General features: G+C 41.4%; 1 protein-coding gene across 2 annotated transcripts in view; it reads right to left on the reverse strand.

Annotated features, from left to right (window-relative positions):
- The window catches only part of si:dkey-72l14.3 (Glyco_hydro_56 domain-containing protein), a 34,402-nt gene extending 17,872 nt beyond the window's left edge, over positions 1-16,530 (reverse strand). Inside the window, exon 1 of one of the 2 annotated variants that reach the window (XM_054781354.1) lies at positions 16,137-16,530. The gene's annotated coding sequence lies outside the window, so the exon portion shown is untranslated. The remainder of the gene's footprint in view (positions 1-16,136) is intronic. The other variant, XM_054781348.1, reaches the window with a different exon arrangement.
- Positions 16,531-21,322: the final 4,792 nt, after the last annotated feature.

The raw sequence follows: 21,322 nt of genomic DNA on the forward strand, positions 1-21,322 counted from the left end.
TATCAATGGAATATGTTGATGTCGACAATCCTGTCTTGGTCTGTCATTTGTAAAAACAAATATCAAACTTGTGCATATTAAACGAATGAAGATGTAAGATGACTGTGACAAAAAGAAGGCCGTATGTCAACAAATTGTCCCCCAAAAAGACGGGTGAAGTATGCGAGTATAGCACAAATTAAAGCCTGTTACCATCATGGCTAGTGTGTTATAGACTAATGGCAGTTTTCACATTCTTGTTAAACAGCAACTACAGATGTAATGTACTGCATGTATTTGTGTTACAAGTTACTAAATAACTTGTCAATTTCCCTTTAGTACCATAAGCAAAACAAGCGTTATGTATTCACACCATGGCAAGAAGAAGGTGAGCAACATCATGTTAGGTTAGCATCATCATTAAGGGCTTGGTCATGTCATATTAATACTATTGTGTCACCAGTAAATTCAATGTTTAAATTACCATTATTTTCACAGGAGCCAGTTACGATAATATAACAATAGCTGGTAAGACTGACAGCAAAATAACAACAACAACACAGAGTTCCACAAGACTTTGTAGATCGGTGGTGCAAGGAAGTGCCTCTTCGATTTTGGTGAGGATGTGGATAAAAGTGCAGCTACAAGAATAGATGTACTCCTTTTGAGTCACCTCAGTACCATCAACGGGACAAACCAAGTGAGGAATATTCATTAGGAGGGTGTACGTTTTGGCGTGTCAGATGCAATCAGTGACAAAGCAGTTTCTAAGGAAGAAGAAGTAGAATTTTGTTACATTTGGATGGATTCGGATGGATTCTGATCAGTCGCAAGGTGTGGATTATTATCACATGATTTGCCCCAGTGAAACCCATTACGCTCACGACATTATCCCTTTAGATCATGCTCTGAAAAATGGCTCTGGACACACAAACTGCTTTTTACCTGCAATAGGGTTTGCTTTTCATTGACTTCCCTGATTTGTGATTTAGGATTTTTCTGTGCTCTCTAATGGCTCGCCACGGGATGAAAATGTAATTTTTCCATGCTGAAAGGTGATTTCAAAGACCACATATGATTTAGTAATTGCGGGGGACTGTTTATTTTTATTCCCTTGTTCTTTTATTTCTGAATTGTGTAGAAATAGTCAAAATGTCATCCTGGCATGAAATGGAGCTTAGTTTTATGCAGTGGTTGTTTTGACCTTTTCTCTCATGTACAGCGTTCTTACAAGATGGACTTTCTTTAACTTTCAAAATATTCTTCAACAGTCGCTGGGAGTTTAAAGCACCAGTGTATGATTTCAAGTACAATATGTGCAGGGAGATGACGAGAGACTTCAGCATCTTAAAGGATCTATCCTGCTCATTTCAGGCTCCTTTAAAATGATATTGGATCCCAGCAGGGCACTAGTTTAAGTTTCTTTTAATAAAAATACTCCATAAATCCCAAATTGTTGTGTACAGGGTAAGCCTAGCTCATATGAATATCAAATATAATGAAACCTTGCACATCACCCTATTGTTTCAACAATTAAAAACAATTCTCTTTAAAAGAAAACTGGACCAAATTTCACATAAATAATCCGATGTTTAAACAGAGATGCAAAATGAACTTTATTTAATATTTTGTAAATGTGTGAATTTTATAATTCAGGAATTGTTTTGCATATTTAGAATTTGATCTCAATGAGTTCTTTATTCTTACCTCCGCCAAGTGCAAGCAGCAGAAGTTATGTTTTTGCTGGCATTTATCTGTTTGTTTGTTTGTGTTCAAAATAACTTGTTGGAAATGGGATATGGAAGAATTGATTACATTCTGGTGGTGATCCGGATCACCGTCTGGATCCTGGAATTGTTGAAATGATTCTTTAACATTGCGAGATAGGACCATTTTCTGCATTTGTGCATGTAACTCCACAAAAAAATGGCCAGAACACTTGGGAAAAAAATACAGGACAAGTTTCCAACAGGTTCTACAAAATATCAAAGACTGATCCAAAAAATGTAGGATTATTTAGGATTATTTTGGGGTGAATCACATTACAACTATGGAGCTTGGTGGAGGTCTGCGCTCTCCGAGTGCTTTTCTAGTTGTTAATTTATTTAGTCAGGTTTATTTTCCTTGTATTTTACTTTATTTCATTCTGTCCCTTCTGCTGCTCCCGCAAAATAGCAAAATAGGAGACTTAAGAAAAATAAGAAAATAGAATAAGAATAAATAAATATGTAACAGATCACTTCAATTTAAATAATGCATAATAAATAATACTAATACACAATTATGTATTATTATTATTATTATTATTATTATTATTATTATTATTATTATTATTATTATTTATGTATCATATGTATTTATCATACATAAGTTAAGTTAAGTCCAGTCCTGTGTATGTTTTTACCACTCCTCCTCTGTTGTGTTGAAAAGTCGCATGGCATGGGGAAGGAATGATCCGCTCATTCTATCAGTGGAGCAGGGCGGGAGATGATGCTGTGCATTGGATGATGCTGGTTGTCCATGATGGAAAGGCGCCTCCTCAGTGTCCTTTGCTCTGCCACACATGTCAGGCTGTCCAGCTCAGTGCCAATCACAGAGGCTGTCTTCCTCACCAATTTGTCCAGGCATGTGGAGTCCTTCTTCTTGAGGCTGCTCTCCCAGCACACTACTGCATACAGGAGGGTACTAGCTACCACAGTCTGGTAGAAGATCTGTAGCAGCTTCTTGCATACATTGAAGGACGCCAGCCTTCTGAGGAAGTACAGACGCCTCTGCCCTTTCCTGCACAGAGCATCTATGTTGGCAGTCCAGTCGGGTTTATCATCCAGATGCATTCCCAGGTATTTGTAGGTGTGAACCACCTTCGCACTGTCACCTTAAATGAGAACAGGCACTGGGTGTGTCCGTTTTCTCCTAAAGTCCACCCCCATTTCCATCCAGCCCGTCGCATCAGTTGACAAAGTCCTGGATCAGTTTTCTGTACTCATACTCCTGTCCATTCCTGATATATCCCTCAGAGAGTTGTACTGAAAGTCGGACGTGTACAGGGTAAACAGAACAGGAGAGAGCACAGTTCCCTGTGGTGCTCCCATGCTGCTGGTCACAGTGTCAGACCTGCAGTTTCCCAGTCGCACGTACTGAGGTCTGCCAGTCAGGTAGTCTATGATCCATGCCACCAGGTGTGATCCTACTCCCATCTGTGTCAGTTTGTCCCTAAAGAGCTGAGGCTGGATGCTGTTAAAGGCGTTGGAGAAGTCCAAAAATGTAATCCCAACAGCACCAGTATCTCTGTCCAGGTGAGCGAGAGATCGGTAGAGCAAGAAGATGATGGCATACTCAGTTCCCACTTTCTGCAAACTGCAGAGGGTCAAGTGCGTGGTGGGCCTGTGGCCTCAGGTGATAGAGCAGCAGCCATTTCCTGGTCTTCATCACATGTGATGCAATGTCAGGGCTACCGGCCTGAAGTCATTCAGCTCAGTAGGATGTGGTGTCTTTGGGACTGTAACAATGCAGATAGCCTTCCATATCTGTGGAACCTTTCCCAACCCCAAGCTGAGGTTGAAGATGCGCTGTAGAGGGTCTCCTAGCTCCCACTCGCAGGCTTTCAGTAGTCGAGGTGATACTCCATCCCGACCTGCTACTTTGCTGGGGCGCAGCCTCCTTTGCGAGTTGCTGTTATTGTGGGTTGTGTAAGGGGGGTTCGGTGGGGGGTGGGGGGGGGCCTTGGGGGGGGGTTGTCCGTGCTGGTGACTTGTGTGGGGCCTGATGTGTGTGGGATGGGCTGGTCAAAGCTGTTAAAAAACTGGTTTAACTGGTTCGCACTTCTCACATCTCACATGTGGGCACCTATCTTTGAGATGCAACCCCTGATGGTCTTCATTTCCTGCCATACCTCCTTCATGTCATTGTTCTGCATCATCTCTTCTATTTCCCTTGTGTACTGCTCCTTTGCTTCCCTTAGCTGGACTCTTAGTTCTTAGATAACTTAGTGTTATCCAGGGCTTGTTGTTAGCAAAGCAATGTACAGTCCTTGCTGGCACAACAACATCCATGCAGAGGTTGACGTAGTCTATGGTGCAGGTGATCATTTCTTCTATATTCTAGTATTCTTCCAAGATGGCACTGCGGACGGCCGCCTCAGTGTTTAGTTATCTTGTGCTTTTGGTGTCTTTGTCTATCTGTTCTGTTTATTGTGAGCCCTCACTGCTCAAATACTTCAGAGAGGAACTTATAAACATCAGACAGTCCTCTGCTGGAGTTTTTTTGCCGTTTTTCATTGATCTGGAAAGTTTTGTGGAGATTCTTGTTGGATGCGCAGAAGCTATCTATGGGATGCATAAGAGACGGAGACGGGGTAAGCACATAGGAGCACTCGTCAAGCTGAGGCAGCGGGGATAACGCACGGCGCTTCCATCAATACATCTAGCAAATGTCCGCTCCCTGGCAAACAAGATGGACGAACTGCTGCTTCTCCTGAACTCAAAGATCAACACAGACTTTCGTAGATCCATCCATTTGTGTTTCACTGAAACCTGCGTCAGTGAACACATCCCGGACAGCCCGCTACAGCTGCCGGGCTTTCAAATTTTACGAGTGGACAACATCACGGAGCTCTCTGGGAAGACGAGAGGTGGCGACATCTGCTTCTACATAAAGTAGCAGTACAAATGTCACAATGTTAAAGAGATCATGCAGCCCCCATTTAGAGTTTCTTTTTTATTAATTGAAAACCCTTTTATTATCCACAGGAGTTCTCCTCGTATGTGCTGGTAGGTGTCTACATTCCACCTCAAGCCTGCGTATCGGAGGCACTACAACACCTGGCTGATCAGATAACAGACGTGGAGGAAAAATATCCGGACTATCTCACCCACAAACTACCAAAATACAGACAGCACATAAAGTCTCCCATCAGGGACACTAATGTATTTAGACCACTGTCACTGTAGGACTCTCTGATCACTGTCTGCTCCATCTCATACCAACCTATAAGCAGAAATAAAAAGCTTCTAAGCCTGTGGTGAGGACTCTGTGACACTGTGACATCCTACAGTTTTGTGAGGACATGTGTGTGCAGACCAAGACCTTCCGCCCATACAACAACAACAAACCCTGGTTCACACCCAAACTCAGGCAGCTGCGTCAGGCCAAGGAGGAGGTCTACAGAACTGGGGATCGGATCCTGTACAGGCAGGCCAGAAATTCCCCGACAAAGGAGATCAAGGTAAGAGGAGCTACACTGAGAAGCCAAAAAGCAGCCAACAACCCTGCATCAGTTTGGAAAGGCCTACAGGACATCACCAACTTCAGGAGACCATCCCTCCACTTTGTGGAAAACCCCGACTGGCTAAGGACCTTAACACCTTCCACACCAGGTTTGAAAGGAATTCTTTCACACCCCTCACCCACTTACCAGCAAATGAGGCTGGTGGGCATCACATCTAGCACCCGGACCAACACCACTGGCGCCCCTCCAAGGGTGTGTTCTCTCTCTACTGCTCTTCTCCCTTTATACCAGGGGTCACCAAGGTTTTTCCTTGTGAGAGCTACTTTTACAAAATGAAAATGGCCAAGAGCTACTCATTTTTGTAACATTTATTTTCAGAGCCAAACAAAGCGAATACCGCACAAACAAACCGCACTTTTTTTCCACTGGTGAGAAGCAAAAAATCGGGGTGCGGTTTATACACGATGACAAGTCTGTAACCAGACTTGGTACGGGGAGAAATTGACTAAAAGCCCATTTTAGAATAGCCCTCTGTGGGTCAGACAGTTGCTATGACTTTAGCGCCCTCTGCTGTACAGTTGCTGAAAATGCTTGTGTATGCAACTAACTTATCTGACGGCTGTCTGTATTTTCACACAGTGAAATGATCTCTATATACACTGAAGCTAACCTAAGCTTCCATTAAAACATTGCAAATGTAAAATACAATACAACGTCTGAGTTTATTCAAATTCACACTGAAGCAATGCAGCGTTATGTGTTATGTACAATACATGGATAACTGATCCGCATGCGCAGAACGCCGCTCTATCACCGCTCGCGTCACCACTAAACCAACATTCGCTACCGTTAAATCAAGGCTAAAGCAACACCGGCTTCAGTGGTGCACCGCTAGGACAACGCCCGTGTTTTCTATTTTTTTTTCCATTTTGTGCGCGGTGACGAGCGTTGTCGAAATTCTGCCCCCTCTTCCTACCGTTCAAGGGAAGCTACAGCAAAGTTTGGGCGGTGTGACCGGGCCTGTACCCTCTCAAAATGCCACGACGATCTTTCACCGCAGCGTTCAAACTGTCCGTCTGCTGGTATGCAGAAGACTTTGGGTACCGGGCAGCAGGACGGCAGCAAGGTGTGGACGAGTCAGTCATCCGGCGTTGGAGAACGAACATCATCGGCAAGTTGACGGCAAACTTTTCTTACATGAATTCCATTGCAGATGAATTGATGGACGGCAGATTTCTCCTTTCTTCTTCTTTTTGAAATTGCTTAGTACCTTTACGCATGTTAATTTGAGATGAAAGAGTTGGCAAGCATTTATGAACTAAAAAAAAATTTTTCCCCGCCGTGAGCCTGAAAATGGGGGTGCGGTTTATACACGGGTGCGGTTTATACACGGTGATTTACGGTATGCTTGTTTTACCAGAACATTAACAAAATGCTGGTGTCCACAACTCACATTTTGTATTTCAGAATGCATTTCTTTCTACTGTTCTTTCATTATTAACTGAAAACCTGAATGAAAAGCAGGCTTGCGGGCACCTCATGTGGTTGTGGGGGGCTACCTGGTGCCCACGGGCACCACGTTGGTGACCCCTGCTCTATAGTAATGACTGCACCTCAAGGGACCCTTCTGAGAAACTCTTGAAGTTTACAGACGACACAGCAGTCATCAGTACAGCGAGGAGTCCGCATAAAGACGGAAGGTGGACCAGTTGGTCCTCTGGTATGGTCAAAACCATCTAGAGCTGAACTTTCTCAACACTGTGGAGATGACAGTGGTCTTCAGGAGAAACACCCCTGCACCCCCCCTCCTCAAAAACCTCAACGGCACAGTGTCTAATGTGGGCACCTACAGGTTTCTGGGAACCACAATCTCTCAGGACCTGAAGTGGTCCTCCCACAAAAAGGCCTACGACAAGGAAGTCCAGTCTTCCCCAGGAGCTGCTGATCCAGTTCTATACTGCAATTATTCAGTCTGTTCTGTGCACTTCCATCACTATCTGGTTGGGATCTGCAACCAAACAGGTCAGGAACAGACAAAGACAAAGGACCATCAAGTCTGCAGAAAAAAAATAATTGGAGCTAACGTTCCCTCCATATGTGACCTGTGTTGGTCCAGGACTAGGAAGCGGGCAGGGAACATCACTGCAGACATCTCACACCCAAGACACAAACTGTTCAAACTCCTCCCTTCAGGTAGGCGCTACAGAGCACTGTACACCAAAACTTTGAGGCACAGAGAAAGTTTGTTCCCCCAGGCCATCATTCTGATCAACACTTGAACACATCTTGTTTGTGTAAGCATACTTGGCCAATAAAGCTGATTCTGATATTGTCACTGTGGGGTGGTAGGTAGTCTAAGTGCTAATGTTGCTGCTGCTGCTGTGTTGACATTCACGCGGAGTGAATCAAAAATGCAACATTCATTCAGCATTATTGCATGCTGTGCATGCAAATGTTTCTGCATATTGGTAGTATTTCCTCCTTTAATGAAATAACCACTTGGCAAGTATTGCAACTTAGCGTGTTGTCATCCCGTCTCGTGAAATGTAATCAAACTTTTGAGCGTTTATGTTGCTTGGGTGCACATCAGTGCAGCCAGAAGGAATCGATAAGGGAATTGTTTGCAAAATTGCCAAACAATTCAATGGAATTGAAACACTGGAAACTGGTTCTTGTTGAAGAGGATTTCAGAGGCAACCTGTGAAAGCTTTAGCGAACTCACAACAACAAATGAGCTAAGACAGTCTTGAAAACTAACTAGTAATCAGAAACCTACAACACAGAGCTGCTAATGTTCCCACCAGTCCACAGGCCAAAAAGAGAGCATAAGCACCAGAAGAATGCCCTCAAAACATAGTGGGTGTGACTTATACACCGGAATTTACGATACATATTCTGGACAGAGAAGATAGACAGTTTGTCAGTGGAGTGAGGAAGGCCATCTATGTTAAAGTTGAGAAACCATATCTAAACAGAAGGAGAGGGAGGACCACGACATAATCGCTCCCTCACATACAATGATGGCCTTTCATCCTTTTCTAAAAGATTCATTCAGATCATTTAGCTTCTAACAGGCACAGCTCCCTTGGTTTCAGACATGCCCATGATCATGATTACATCTGAATGGAATGCTAAAGAGGGTGATACCACCCAAACGACTGTCGGTGGCTGGCAGAGGCCCCACTTCATTGCATCTGAACGACTGTCATTCCTGTCTGGACTGGCTGACAGCTGACATTTGCTGTTCAAGTGTTTATCAGCAATACAGTGAAAATGAGAAGAAATGTAAATATTTACTTTACAAGTCGATTTCATTGTGCACCCCTAAATTTCAGAACATGCAGAAGACGTGATGTAGTGTAACATTTGAGACTTGTTGTGTGCGCCTTTAAAGAGCCTGGAAAGTGACGTGTGTGTGACGTCAGCGAGTTTAGCCGAGTGTTAGCAGCAGGTTGGCAGTGTGGAGAGTGTAGTGACTGGCGTGAGTTGTGGCCAACAGCAGCTCCTGTGTGAAGGTCCTGCATATGTGTTCTCTATATCTTCAGAAAGCAACTGAAGCGCACGCAAGTCTTTCCTTAACCACAAACAGCGGCATTACTGTAGTATTATACACTGGTGTTACATTGATATGACAATAGCCATCGCAGGACGTACACACTTATTTTCTTTTATTATAATAATAATGGATTACATTTTATATATCACTTTTCAAGGTAGCCAAAGTGCTTTACAGTGAAGTCAATCCATTATTCATTCACTCCTCAGTCACACACTGGTGGTGGTAATCTACATTTGTATCCACAGCTGCCCTCGGGTAGACTGATGGAAACGTGGCTGCCAATTCACGTCTACGGCCTCTCTGACCACCACCAAACATTAATTCACGGTACATACAGTATGTCTACTACAATGGGTAATTTGAGTATAAAAGTGACTATAGGAGTGTTGTTTCATATCTAGATGGCTTTAATAATGCTAAAAACATTATTTAGAAGGTCGTAAACAGGTTTTCTATGCTCTAACTACAAAAATATTCAATTTTTAAGAAGGAATCCTACTTTGTGGAAATTCACTTACATGATCTGGTCTGGAACCAATTAACAGGGATAAATGAGGGATTACGTTATTGGTAAATTCGCCATGTTGTGCTTGCTGTGCTAAAGTAGTGTGTTGTTTTTTTCTTCTTTGCTCGTTTGCTATTTTCTTCTTCTTTGTGTTTTCCAGTCAGTATCAGCATCCTAGTTATTTTGAAGGCGGATGTTTCTGAAGAAAAATATAGGCAAAACCAGACTGCGACTAAATGGTGGTATTTTGCGACTAAAATATTAGACATGGCAAGTGAATTTTTCATCTACTCGCACATGTGCAACCAGATAAAAGTATGTGTCCTGTATTGAGTTGACAGGGGACGTCCCTTGTTGCTGTTAGAATGAAAAATAGTCTGTGAAATGTGGTCAATTGCGGAGAAGTTGTCACAGTCTAAGCCTATCGATGCCAGCGCTCACGTTTGACTCGCATTGAAGTTTAACTATCCTACCATCTTTGTTTACACATTTGTCCTGGCTCAAACCTGGACATTCAATTTATACTCTTTTTATATTAAGCAGGACAAATTTCTATAAGAAAGATATTTAAATTGTCATTTTATTCTGGTAGTTGTGTTATTTTTAACTAAAAAAATATATTACTAAACAATTAACTTCCCATGTATTAGTATTACTCTAAAACAGGCATCAAATTAAATTCGGGTTTGTATCAAATAGTACAACATTTGTTTCAAACAATTGAAGGCAAAAAAAACAACAGGCGTGTTGGTTGGCCCTGCCAACCTTACCAGTTAATTTGCTGATTTTATTTTATTATGATTGACTATTCTTTGGAACACGCAAATGAGCTAATTTGCCAACCCACACTAACTCTTGAAGAGGAGGAAAGGAGACAAACACCAAAGAAAAAGGAAAGAGGGCGGTATTGGAGTTATGATGTATATCCTAGGTTCCCAAAGTGGGGTACGTGTACCAACAGGGGTATGCCAATTGTAATCTGGGGTACGTGAATAAAAATGAAAAACAATTAGCGCCTAACGCTCTTAATTACGAGTGCGCATGAACGCATCTTGGCACAATGGAGAACGGAGCAAAAAGCAGGAAGGAAACCACACACAATGTTGTTTATTGCTCTGTGTGCATCATATGAACAAATAAGTAAGTTTGATGATTATTGTGTGCATTCATAGTTTAATCTCAAAGATTTTATTTATATCAGTGTTCCCATCCCCGAAGGGTGCAGCGGTGAAAACCTGTCACCGTGAGTGGGGCTTTATCGTTGGTTGTATGTATTTTTGTACTTCAGATACTGCTTTATCGTGATTGTGAAACTTTCTCCCTCAATTTGGTATTACATTATTATGCAGATTTAAACCGTAGCCATCATCAATGGACAAAAAAAGTGATGCTCAAATTCAAGCCATTCAAACGGAAGAATGCCAACATCAGACTGGAATAAAAGATATGTAGGATGATTACTTTTTCATTTATCAGGGCTCATGTGAAACTTTAGCAAAATGTAACCATGCAAAATACGCAATTTTTGATACAAAATGACTATAAAATTAATACCAATTAATTGTGTTCAATATTTCAAGTTAATTAATATCAAACGATGTAGTGTGCAGGAGTAGGGGGTACATGGCTTCAGGTCAAATGTCTGAAGGGGTACACAACTGTAAAAGTATGGCAACCACTGATGCATGTGATGCCACCCATGAGGCCTTCCAGGAGCTAGGGACAGAAACAGGGAGGATAGAGAAGCCAGTTGTGGTTGTTTGAGTATTTATCGGTAATACAGTGAAAATGAGAGGAAATATGAATATTTACTTTGCAAGTCGATTTACATTATCTGCTTGCGCTCCTAAAATTTTAAGTTAGGGGTCACTGTGCTCTTAGTAAAAAAAGTTAGTCTGGAGCCCTGAAACCTAAAAAAACAATCCTTATCCATGCATTTAAACTCCTGTTCCTTAGGCCTGATCCACAGGGGAATGCTCCTGAGATTCTTTTTTTTGGCGTGTTGAAAAAATTTTGCATCCACACTGTACCGGATCAGTAAACACTTGCATCCACACTGGATCGGATCAGTAAACACTTGCATCCAGACGGGAACGGATCAGTAAACACTTGCATCCACACTGGACCGGATCAGTAAACACTTGCATCCAGACGGGAACGGATCAGACGGAAAACAAGGCTCATCTAGACTTACGAGAATTGGAATTACTTCTGTGAGTCATTATGGAGTATAAGACAACAAAATATCAGGAGAATGTCGACTGGGGTGACTGGGTCAGTCAAAACATGAGATAATATGTTGGCTTGTCATCAAAGCTGGTCAGGGTTGGTGACGTTTTCGTGTCGTGTAGACAGCCGACAGGAACACGACAAGATGGCGTTTTCCCACTTTTTTTCCCACTCTGGAAGCCATTTTTGAAAAATACAGTTTCAGGGCCACATTGAAGAATGCCGTTTCCGTTTAGATGAAAAGCTGAAACGATCAATACTTTGCCATTTTGGCCTGAAAACATTTCTGTGTGTATAGCCGCTTGGTGTCAGTAGCACTTAGTCCGATTCTGACTGTTGGGAAGAAAAATTGTTAGCTTTCGAAAGAGCCACGCCGCTATTACAAATGATTCAAGGACAGCTTTACAATTTACTTTAGGTATGACTTTTTTTTAGATGTTTTAGCTACAAAAAAGTTAAGGATTCACTTTATAAACTCATCCTTCTAAGGTATTGACAATGTTTCTGCTTTTTCTTTGGCTTTTTTCATTTCACCACAGCAGGGTATCAGTGATGGCAAAGAGGAAAAGGCTGATGTTGACCCAAAGAACTTGAAATGGTACTTTTTGCGCCTCTGACCTGGCTGCTCAGTACAGTATGACGAATGCAATAATAAGTCTGCTGGAAGAATGTCTTTCTGCGCTGTGTATATTAAAGGTTCAGCACCTTGACTTAATTTAAAGTATTTATCTGATGAGTTTAACCACGGTGACTTCTAAAGAACACCTGAATAATCTCCCAGATCACCTCCTCGCTAATTCTAAGAGGGTTAAAGGGCGTGGAATGTATAGTATTTTGTAAGGAAAGGCTTCTTAATCCTGAAGCATATGTGCCAGACGGAAGAGGTTTCCTATTTATTGCTTTGTTGCTTGGTTGCTGGAATGAACACAATCATTTTGTGAACTTTCAAGTGAACACCACTGTGACTAAAGCAACGGTGTAAAGTGATGCTACTGTATAAGGTTCAGTATTTTGGCTTACTGTCTGCGCTTTGTCAGGTAACGCGTGATTAGTCAGGTTCTGCTAATTACGCAGCATTGCTTTTTGTACCAAATTGTACGAAGAGACTCATTTTATTCCAGAGAATGAACAGAGAGGTCTGACGAGAGCACAGATCATCCAGTGTGTAACTGAAGCACTACAACAAACCGGTTTTACCCAAGCATAAGTTGCCATTCTTCATTGGTCTCTTGATCTGAACTGAATGTACGATGTCCAAGTGAAATAATCAGCTAATATCTTTTGGATATAGTCATAGTCCCTGACTCTACGAGTGTGTCAGAGGTGAAAGGACAACGCGATGGCTGCTTAATCTGTTGAGACGAAGCTGACGGTCAGTGTTTACATGTCTGTCTGGACTGAGGCTCATCCTAAGCCCACCTCTCCTCCTCTACTTAAGTCAAAGCAGACACTTATCTACATATTGCCAACACAAACCATAAACTACCAGCATCAAGTTTTTTGTGTGGGCGTTGCTGGATTACAATGTTATTCCGTTTTCTCATGCTTTGATGGTGCTGTTGGCTGCCATTATTAATTGATGCTCAGTGATGTGCAGTTAAGGAAGGCAGGTGAGGCAGAGTGATAAACGGAATAACATTGTAATCCACAATCCAGTCATTGTAATGAACAAATGATAACATTTGGCGTTATCAAAATAGAAACAAATAATGTTAACATCAAATATTATCATTTATCCATTGAACTGTATTAGGAAATTATTTTCTGTATGATTCCAATCGTTAAACATTTTCTGGAGAAAAAAAATCAGTGAATCGCATATTTCCTGATCAAATACATGGCAGAAACCTAAGATGAGGCTGCGCGAGTGTCTCTTCTCGGCTTAGTGCACACGCCCTGCCGGCTGTCTCAGTGTTGGAGAGTTGGATCATGGTGCCTGCCACTTTCTGCTTGTCAGCATGTCGCCATTAATATAATGTTGCAGAAATATTTATCAGAAACTTTCTACAGCCTGTGTAATATCTTTAGTATAACTGTGACATCATTATTCTTGCTAATTGACAATATATATATATATATATATATATATATTTTTTTTTTTAAAAAAGCTAATTGACAATAAAATACATGGAAATGTCGTAAGGCAGTGGTTCCCAAACTTTTTACTGTGGCGAACCCCGTCAGACATTTGACCTGAAGCCATTTTACAATTGGCATACCCCTGGGAGTACACGTACCCCACTTTGAGAACTTTGATCATAAAGAGGGAAAGGCTTCTTGAGACGTCATCTGTACTTCTGTGAAGAAGGTGCCGGACGTTTGATCGGACAACAACAACTGATTTTCAAGGTGTGGCGGCTTTTATTTTGCTGCAGCGGTCCGCCACGATCAATTCCATGTAGCGGAAACCCTGCCCAAGTTTACCAGGACATGATCAGACTTTTACAACACAGTATCAGAGCTTTTCCTGGGGAAGGAGAAGGGGCATGTACTTCACATACTCACAAAAGTTAAGAACACAAATGTTTTTCAGTTAACAGAAATACATAAACGGGACTAACAAGTACTGAAACAATTGAAGTGAAAACAATTTGAAAACCTTTTTTTTTTAACCAAAGTGAACTATTCTCTTGATTTTCTTGTCATCTTCTTAATGAGCAACCTGTATTAACATGAAGACTAACTCCCAAGGAGTCAGTGCCTCACCAGTCATGAACCTCAGCGCACGTCACTGGTGTTGCTGCCTAATAGACACACATGTTGGGATCCAATCAGGAAGTGAGATTAGCACGATAAGTACTGTATGTCACACCAATCTGATTCCCTGAAAAGTGCCCATGCTGACGTGGTACACCCGCAACCTCGTATGTTTGCTTCATCTGTGCGTCCCTTCATAATGAATGCGATTTAACCTCTTAAACCCCAGTGTAAGAGAGCCATTTTACTCAAAAAAGACATATCCAAAATAAGTAACATTTATCTCTGCATCTACAAGGTGTACAAGGATGATCATAGTACTGAAGTAAAGCAGAGATTTTTAGGATTACCATAGAATGTGTTTTTATTTATTTTTACATGCAGTAACGATGCTGGTGGATAACTACCAACTTTGTTTATAAAGCCCTTTAACAACCACAGATTAGCAAAAAAGGGCTGTACTGTACATCCAGAATAAGTAAAATATAGGAAAAACATTAAAACATACTGTAGTTAGGAAACAAAAATAAAAACACATGAATTAGTGCAACTGATTATTGACATTCATCATTTAGTGAAGTTAGCAGTCGAGGAACGATACTTACGTACTGTGGGAACAGCTTTTAAATGTTGCCAAGTTTGTTGCATTAGTCTTTTATTTTTTAAATTATTCATGAACATATTCTGGTCTCTGCCCGTTTGCTTATTTTGTTCATGCGCCCATTTAAGTGCTTGGGTTTTTAATTGTGCCCTATTGCCCTGTACTCTTATAGATTTAAGTCAAATTACATGAGGCTTCCTAATATTAATCAGCGCATTGACTGAGCATTTCATGGATGTCAAAATATTATGGGTTGACTTAAATGAAACCATATTTTTGCACTGATGAGGATGTCGACATTACAGTTTTTACCATAAACAATACATCTTTGGTCACCGAGATTTGTTTCCCTGACTTTCACAAGTATAGAGTGAATTTTCTTTAGCTTTAATTAAAAACCTTAGTTATTTACTTTTCCTGTTGGCGGCGTCACGGTCAAGACTAATTGCTACTGTACACTCGAACATCTAAAAGCCAACACAATTCACTCTGGAATTCTGGTCGACCTGAAATCGTTGTTTGTCATACAATTAATGGTAATACAAATGACCCATTCGAGGGTCAAACTGTATTCATCATAGAGCTTTTATTCACTGTAAGGGCAGTATTGACATTTAATTATTTGTATTGTTAACTGCTACACAAGTGTAAAAAGAAGTTAAGCACTCTTTATGTTAAAATGTCAAAACAAACCCAATTTAATGACAAATGAGGGCGTACTGTTTGGGTGATGCACAGATGAATGTCATGACTGTAATTGTGTTTAGCATTCTTGATGGTTACACAAGTATAAAAAAAAAGTTAAAAAAGCAAACCACTAGCTTTTTATAACATGTAGACGGTCAAGCCATGACTAGGACTTCCAGATATTGTTGATTTGTGGGGTATAGTCTCCTTTTCTTAAAACGTATTTTGTAAAAAAAAAAAAAGTGTCACAAACAAAGAAAAGGCAAAAGCAAAAAAGTTATTCTTGCGATGCTCGCTGAACAGACTTGTCATGAAGTATGGTGAGGTCTCATGTGATAGGCTGACCTCTCTTGTGACGTTGTCCATGATGGCAGTCCATTTTCTTTTGGCTGAGAAAGCCACAAAACATCCAAAGAAAAAATGTAGTGTGCCCAGAGTTCATTTTTTTTACGCCTGCTGAGCTGAGGTGTGACGTCATTCACGATGGTGGTTCAAACTACTGAAATTGTTCCACCTTGGTTGCATTCAAATGTAGTTATTTCAAGGCATCTCCTTACATACTGTATAGAACGTATAGCTCAAAACCTTAAAAATAAACCAAGCAGTCCAAACAAAACCTTAGTAGCCGATGTCAAGAGGTTGCGAGACTTACCGAAGCCAAGCTGGTTCTCTCCTCACTGTCGGGACATTGTTTTTCCTCCCGCCTGCTCCATCAATCCTCGCTTTACGAAAGTCAAGAGTGTTACCCTGGATTTGTGAAGGCATGGAAGAGCTGCACACTTACAAGATGTAGCAAAAGTAGCCTAACATCCATAAGAGAGAGGGGAAGGGTGACAGAAAATGAAGGTTGGCAGAAGAAATGAAGAGACAGAAAGAAAGAAAAAAGAAAGAAAGAAAGAAAGAAAGAAAGAAGAGGAGAAATTCAGAATAGCTGATAGAAGAGGTGGAAAGATGTGTGGGCAGCAGTGTGTGTGTGTGTGTGTGTGTCAGGCTAAGCTTCCTTACTGCGAGATGCTAAGTGAGGTCAGCGATGACCATGGCGGCTCACATGACCATCGACACCGGCCGTAATCCCATAATCCTCTGCTCTACCGCTGCTGCTCTTGTCCAAACACTTGACATGTTGGATTATCTCACCTGCCCTCCTCTACCTGCTTACACTCACTTCCTCTTTCTCTTCCTCTCTTATTCCTCGACTTGTCACCCTCTCTCTTCCTAACATGTTATTTTTAATCTACACTGTATGATTGCCTCCTCTTCTTTTTCAGCCATCATGTGCGGTCTTTCACCTTTGGTCGTCTGCTATGTTGATCTACTCAATGATCAATTCGGGGTTGGCCCACTTTAGCCCCCTATTTTACCAAAAATGCATTCTCATTCTCATTCTCATCTAATCCTGAACAACTCCACAAAAAAGGGTGAACATTTGTCAAAATATACACCGTGTTGTCGCTGCTATTATCCATCCATCCGTTTTCTATACCGCTTCTTCCTCATTAGGGTCGCGGAGGCATGCTGGAGCCTATCCCAGCTGACTTCGGGCGACAGGCGGGGTACACCCTGGATTGGTCGCCAGCCAATGACATATAGACAAACAACCATTCACACTCACATTCATACCTATGGACAATTTAGAGTCGCCAATTAACCTCACCTGCATGTTTTTGGAATGTGGGAGGAAGCCGGAGTACCCGGAGAAAACCCACGCGCACACATGGGGAGAACATGCAAACTCCACACAGAAATGCCCAGGGGAGAATCGAACCCAGGTCTTCCCGATCTCCAAGCTGTTACTGTGTTGGCCAACGTGCTAACCACTAGACCACCGTGCGGCCGCTGCTATTATTTTTCTGACAAATATTATTTTAATATTATTCAATTTGGGGTTATTAAACCCCAATTTTTTACCCCATGAGTCAGACTGACTCCCCTTTAGGGGACTAACAAGCACGTCTGTCAAATTTGAGCAAGATTGGTTGAAAAAACATGGCTGCCATCAACCAAAACGTCTTTAGGGGCACTGGTGGGATTTAGTACCTAATTGTTCATTGACCATTGGTCTAATGATTATAAAACTTTAAGGATATCTGTACTACATTTATGCTAACACATCTTTGAAAACATTCTAAGCACAACCCTTTTTTTGTAAAAGGGCCAAAGACTCTCAACAGTATATGATAATGCAGATTCATCCACATTCTGCAGAAGACTCACGAAAATTGCTCTTATCTACCATCGTCCCGACTGATGTTAAAAATCTCTCGGATTGTGATTGTGGATCTGTGTAACTTTTGGTCATTTCATAGTTTTTTTTTTTCATGACTGGGAATTAAAAAACAAAAGCAATTGGCTTATTCAGATTTAATTTTAACATACAAAAATAGCATTTAAATACACAGTGTTCCTTTTCAGTGTCAAAAAACAATAACTAGATATAAATACACAATATATACAATACAAATCAAACCGATTTTTATTGTATATTTCATATAACAAAAAATAAGTCTACAGAAAGGAAAAATCTGACCATATTTGGACACTGGAAGTTGCCATTTAAAAAGGAAAGACCGCGGACTGGCCTGGACGTGATGCTGTACAACAATAGAAGAGTATTTGTGGGAGATTTCTGTATATGTTAGGCCTTTGGTTGTGTCTAAAATCGTTTCTGAGTCAGGCTCCAAAGACATTTTAGCCTCCAAAACCACAGGCAAAGCTGTGTTGTAACCAACTTGGAGTTTCCTGGCTTGCTTTTATTTTGAAGACTGGACTTTACTGGATACAGAAAGAGTTGTGCCAAAATGACCCATTTGCTGCCGAACAGACCTGGAGATCGCTGTTGTTGCATTGAGTTGCGAATCATGAAAGCTTACATGTGCAATACGCATATGAGAAATACGACACAGGCGTGTATGTAATCATTCACCCTCTTACTTTGAAAATAAAAACTTCCAGTATCCGAATTTGAAAATATATTATTCTTAAGATGATTTTGGTCTGTTTTTTCTTTTTTGTTGACTGGTGTTTTTATTGTTTGTGATATGAAATATACCCTTTTGTCCGGACGGTGAAAGGATGATGAGGAGGTACGCACACACACACACACACACACACACACACACACACAAACACAGTGAATCCCCCTCCTCTTTCCATGCATTCCCTGAGCTCATCCAATCACCAGTCAGGACTCGGCCTGTTTATGTTCACAGCCTCACAGACGGTCAGAAATTAGAACTCTAATGGCATGTCCACACGAATACGTATATTTTCAAATATGTACATTTCCCCCACTCCGATGCAAAAAAGAAAAAAAACTCCATCCACACAAGTGGATTTAAAAACAAATGTCCACATAAAAACACATTCACTGGCTGTCATGAACATTTTGTCCAACCAGAAGGCTGAAAAAAAGCAACCACAGCTGACTTGCTTGCACATTATAAGGCTTCTGTTCATCATTAGTGATATATTAGATGTACTGTACAATGATGTGTACATTACAAAATCACGGCACACTTCCACAGAAGCCAGAAAACATCATGAATGTATTTTTAATTGCCCGTGTGTATTATAAGGTCTGGTGATGATATTGTTATTGTTCTTGACAACATCTGGTCTCCAATTCCCTCCCAAAATCAATTCTGCACTAACCTCATCTTCTCCTTCATTGTGTGTGCCTTGTCTCATTTGTCCTCATACACTATTTCTACCTTTCCACACCTTTTACGTTCTATCTCTTCCCTGCAGAAGGCCTGTCATTTTTCCCATTCGACCTGTCACTCCACACTCTATTTGGTCAAGGAATCACACCTGTACCCCTGCATTTCTTTTCCCATACATTTGCCCTTTCCTCGGTGTTGTTTCTTCAGAACTCTTCCACCTGCAGCCACCGGGCTTCCTCTTTGTGCTGAATGTAGCATTTTATGTTTATTAAAATCAAGACTGTGATGGATGAATGCGGCCGTCTATTTTTGAGTATCCTCTACATATTCCTCATGCTGATGATTCATAACAGTGTGCAAACCATTTTAAGATGTTCAAAATCCTTTTATCCCTGCATGCCTTAAAGTGCATCGTATCTCCACAGGAAGTTCATGATAGAAGCATCTGCTGCGTGCTAGGAGGCTATACATTGCATAAATACTTGATTTACCTGTGCTCGACAGCATCACAATGGTCCCTGCATGACTTCTGCTGTACTGTATCATCTTGAAAATAACTTATAATTATTTCCAGGTGAAATTAGCCAGTATACTTTAAGAGTTTCTACATTTGGTCTTTAAGGGGAACCTTCACGTGGAGATGTGCTTGTAGGGATTTATATGGGCGTTGCAACACTTGTTTTGTCTGCTGCTTTTGTGGGCTGGTTTAAGTGGAGCAGATGGAACATACAAAATAGGTGGATTAGCAAAAGGTCAACAAGCACATGTTTATGGTAAATATATTTGCATCCACACCAACACAATAGAAAGCTTATACCTTAAAGTCATCTGATGTGCTCTGAGGTCCTGTTTCCCCTGAAACAGATGAGCAAGGGCTTTTGAAGATGCTAGACATATTGTTTAGAAGGTGATAAAGATTATTGATTATCTACACAAAAGTTAGGCAGTCAACCCCTAATGTGATCAGTCTATGTGACAGCTCCCTCTAATGGCAGGAGAAGAAAAAAAGTGCCTTGCCACACGCTCTAGTAAGTGGTATTACAGTTTGGCTGACACTGCGGCTCTGAGCGAAAAGATTTGCAATGTGAAAGCACCTCTTTTGTGCTCCGGGACAGTGTGACAGTATCCGACAGGAATGTGCCGCTTGCACAGGCTGCCCAAAGGGATGGCCCCTGCATTGTTATCGCAAACTGACCAAAATTGAACCCAAAAGTTGAGAGAGAGTCTGAAAGTGTTAAATAATGCATAAACACAATCAAAAGGTGTATGTGATTATCTGCAACTTTTATGCTTTTTTATAAAAAATTCATTTACCAAGGTCAAATATGTGAATTGTGTGTGTGTGTCTGTGTTTATTGTGTTTGCACGCAATGGGGGTTTCTTCATTGCAGAGGCAAGACCGCAAAAGCTCTGAACAGGATTTGAACTGGTCCGATAATCCCCAAGACTCTTCAGGTGGCTTGTCCCCATGGAAGCACTGTGTGTGTGTGTGTGTGTGAGTGGGTACATGCGTGTATGTGTGTGGGGCTCACTTGGTTTCAGTGGGAGGGGACATAGTGGACAGGCCATGAAACCAGAAAACAGCTCCTAAGAAAAGATGGCGAAAAGACAAAACAATGGGACTGACGATTATGGAGGGGAGGGAGTATTTGTGTTACTACAGCCTCTATTTGTGTGGGTGGTGTCAGGGCCATGTGTGTAAAGTTACTTTCATTAGTAGGGATGCACGATAATTATTAGGAATGATGACCGATAAATTCGATAACACTAAAAAAATGCTCCGATGAGGCGAGATTACACGTACTGTGCTCTAGGTGGGTTAACGTGAGCAAATTAAGCGCTCCTTTTCTGTGACATTTTGCAGATGGCCTGTTGTATCTTCCCCTGTGGTCTTTTGTAAACATGCCGCTGATCGTGTGGGATTTTTCGCAGTTTCAGAGGAAGACATTTTGCCAAATGCTCCGCAAACAATCCACAATGAGGGAAAAAACAGTGACCTTCACCATGTCAAACCTCATCAGCCACCTGAAACGGCTGCATCAATACGACGTCCAGGGCTTGTTCCTTTCGCCGCAGCATTTGAAAATTGCCAAAAAGCTTGCCAGAGGCAAACCAAGGGCTCTAACTATCCGTGATGTCATCATGGAAATGATGGCACTGGAAGACCAGCCCTTTA

The sequence above is a fragment of the Dunckerocampus dactyliophorus genome, chromosome 1, assembly GCF_027744805.1.
Source record: "Dunckerocampus dactyliophorus isolate RoL2022-P2 chromosome 1, RoL_Ddac_1.1, whole genome shotgun sequence".
NCBI lineage: Eukaryota > Metazoa > Chordata > Actinopteri > Syngnathiformes > Syngnathidae > Dunckerocampus > Dunckerocampus dactyliophorus.